Source organism: Papaver somniferum, chromosome 2 (genome assembly GCF_003573695.1).
Source record: "Papaver somniferum cultivar HN1 chromosome 2, ASM357369v1, whole genome shotgun sequence".
NCBI lineage: Eukaryota > Viridiplantae > Streptophyta > Magnoliopsida > Ranunculales > Papaveraceae > Papaver > Papaver somniferum.
In genome coordinates, this window is record NC_039359.1 from 185451833 (window position 1) to 185454983 (window position 3151).

At 36.9% G+C, this 3151-nt stretch overlaps 1 long non-coding RNA gene across 1 annotated transcript; it reads left to right on the plus strand.

Annotated features, from left to right (window-relative positions):
• Positions 1-285: 285 nt before the first annotated feature.
• LOC113354313 lies at positions 286-1500 on the plus strand. Its single transcript, XR_003361811.1, has 3 exons — positions 286-866; positions 1068-1142; positions 1266-1500. It is a non-coding gene; the product is annotated as an uncharacterized LOC113354313 (long non-coding RNA).
• Positions 1501-3151: the final 1651 nt, after the last annotated feature.

The following is a 3151-nucleotide window of genomic DNA, read 5'->3' on the forward strand; positions in this document are numbered from 1 at the left end:
CATAAAAACCCGACCTTACATTTTTTTTAAGCAACCGGATTTTACTGATTAACCAAGCCATAAACACGGGGCATAAATAAATTCGAAATGTGTATACACATATATGATGTAAATTAATCTTTTTCTTTTCTTACATTTTTGTTTGCATCATTCATGTCACCGAATTTTTTCTTCCCGATATCCAAAATCCGGCGCTCTAAATTCCCACCAATTTTTTTTCGCGAAATATCAAATCCTCTCCAGTCTCCACATATTTTTGCATTTGCTCCATCCTCTTTTAAATCTAACGACAGCAAACGATGAATATGCACTCGTCAAGATATTTCGCAATTGTAATCTTTATTGGCGGGAATAATTAAGTTTTGGCGCACTAAACCCCGCGAAAATTTCGACAAACTTTTCACCAAAATTCTTTTCCCTCCCCTGGAACTGGAACCCTAGCCTTATAATGTTTGTTCTTCCCACAGACAGAACTTCAATCCCATTCGCCACCAAAAGATAATGAAACAAGGAGATAACTTCTCTCACCAAAATCAAAAACCCAAAACTTCTCATAGTTTTTAATCTACCCTAACCGAAACCCATCTTCGAACCTTTAATGATTTTTGTTCGACAAAGAAATCATCATCAACAACAACGATGGCAACAAAATCCTTCCCATTAAAAGCCATAAAAGAAACCCATTAATGAATTTGATTTTCCAGTCAAATCTTTAACCCGATCTGGAATCTGACTTCAGATTAATGCCCAGTATGTCGTAATCTGAATTACCCATAAAGTGTTTCCGGATTCAAATCATTTACGAATTACGATTTTTGATCTGATGGAGGAAATCAGAGCTAATCCGATTGTAACTATAGAAACCAGTAAGTTTGATATGTTGATCTATTCACTTTAAATACGTTTTACGTGGATTCAATTTTTTGAAGCTTTTGTGGCGGTTCCCATCTTTGTTTTTCTAGTTTCTTATGATTCCCATTAGTTTCTCAGAAATCTATTTGAGTCTCGTGTTGATCTAAAGAAAAGAAATTGATTTGCTAATTGGGTTTTCATTTTGTTGCAATTAGGCGTGAGTTTTGGTTCGTTCGAAGGATTTGGATGTTTGGGTATCCATCAGCATCTGAAATAATCACCAGCTTGGGGTAATTTTCTCCTTGCCTTTCTTTTCCCCCCTTGTTTGGGCTAATCTTACTCATCATTTTGATGTGTTACCTGTTTGAGATAATGTCTCACTTAAGGAATGTTATGGATTGTTTTATCTACAGTAGTTATCGTGGTGAAAAAGATGGGGCTCTGCTTTGAACTACGAAATCTGTGTGTAAGTAGAGATTTCTGATCTCCGATTCAGTTCAAAAGGGAAATTATTGAAAGCTCAATATTAATTTGTCTCAGCTGCATTTCCTATTTCTTGAGACTGTCTCTTTTACTCAGTTATGAAACTCTTTTTTGATTAATCGTTTAACGGGAATGATATTAAATTTTCTTCAATTTTTTACATTTTTGATTATAGTTGAGTATTTGAGGAATCAGGGTTGTGTTGTACACATTTTACTTGAGATGATTGCATTCAGAATTAGTCTGTGGTTGAACCTTTCTCCAGTGATAGCAATATATCTTGGGATAGGGTCTGGAATATCAAAACTGCTCCTAGAGTTCAACTGTTCATCTACAAGTGTATTCAGAATATGCTCCCTCTTACCTCTATTCTATCTAGATACACTAAGGTAGTTAACAATTGTACCATATTGACCTCTGAATTTGAGAGCTAGAGGTACCTGCGAATCACCTTTAAGTTTTTAACAGAGCGCAAGTATTTATCATTATAATCTGATTGGAGTATGACATACCCCAACAGTCTTTGACTCCACCTCCATAAACAAGAGGAGGTATGGTATTACCAATGGCTCGAGGAGGTATTACCAATGGCTTGAACTTGCACAAAGGAGTTGCCGTTGGTTTCATCTGTGAACCTTTTATTTCTTTGTGTTGCGTGTTTCAGTATGTAACTTGTATGCCTTATTTTATAAATGGAAATTAGTGACTATAGAAATGCTAATTGATGTCGTGGTCTGACTGATTGTGATTGACATCAGTATAGTTTGAATACCCAGACAAACTATTAAGTAATCACATTTGCAGCTAATAGAAATGCTAATTATGGTCTTAGCCATGGCATTTCCTTGCCGGAAGGAGTAGTCTTTTATTTAGTAATTACATTTGCACTGCAATTTAACATGTTGTCCTATAAAAAATCACAACTAAGCATTTGTAAGCTAACACTTGACCATGGAGCATCCTTTTCTCCAATGTTCTTTTTCAAGGAGTGTCTGGTTTGTCAGCACTGCCAACCCCTTCTCTCCAGGCTTGCTACCCATTTCTGTTAAAAACTGGATTCTTGATTGGAATACTGACCCTGCAGGATGGTATAAAGAAGAAGGCGACTGGAATGCCTCAATTCTTTGGCACATTTGGAAGGCTAGATGCGAGAAGATTTTCGAGAAAACACGTCCCAACCCAGGAAACATCCAAATCTATGGCTAGAAATTTCAAAAACTTATAGTCCCGGGCAGCAAAATATGTTGACTGCACCAAATGGGAATGGTGGAGGCACTTGTTTGGGGGATTTCTCTTGGAAATCAAGATATCATCAGAGTCCGGCTGCAATAATTTCGTTGTAGAAGTCAATAAATAGAAGAACCAAATGGGATGGCAAGCAAAGTTTACTGGAAAGACTATAAAACCACAAACCTTTTAAATTGCCATAGCTTTAAGAATTTAAAATTTGTCTATGTAAATAAGAAGGCTAATCAGGAAGCTTTAGCATTAGCCCACTAGGTTAATGCAAACTCTACCCGTTCAAAAAGCTCTTATCCACCTAGTGGGACTTTTCACATTTTAAACATGGACAGGATACAAGCTACTGAACTGGGCGACAACCGAATTACAGTGTAAACTTTATGTAATTATACTTTTGCTTATCGGGAAGAGAAAAAAAACAACAAGTGGACTGGATACAAAAAGGACTATGAACTTGTTTGTTTGTAGCTGACTCGGCGTCTGAATCTGAGTCAACCCCTGACTCGGACCGAGTCAGCAGTCAGACCGTTTGTTTTCCATTTTGAGTCAGATCTGACTCGACCTATGACTCAGA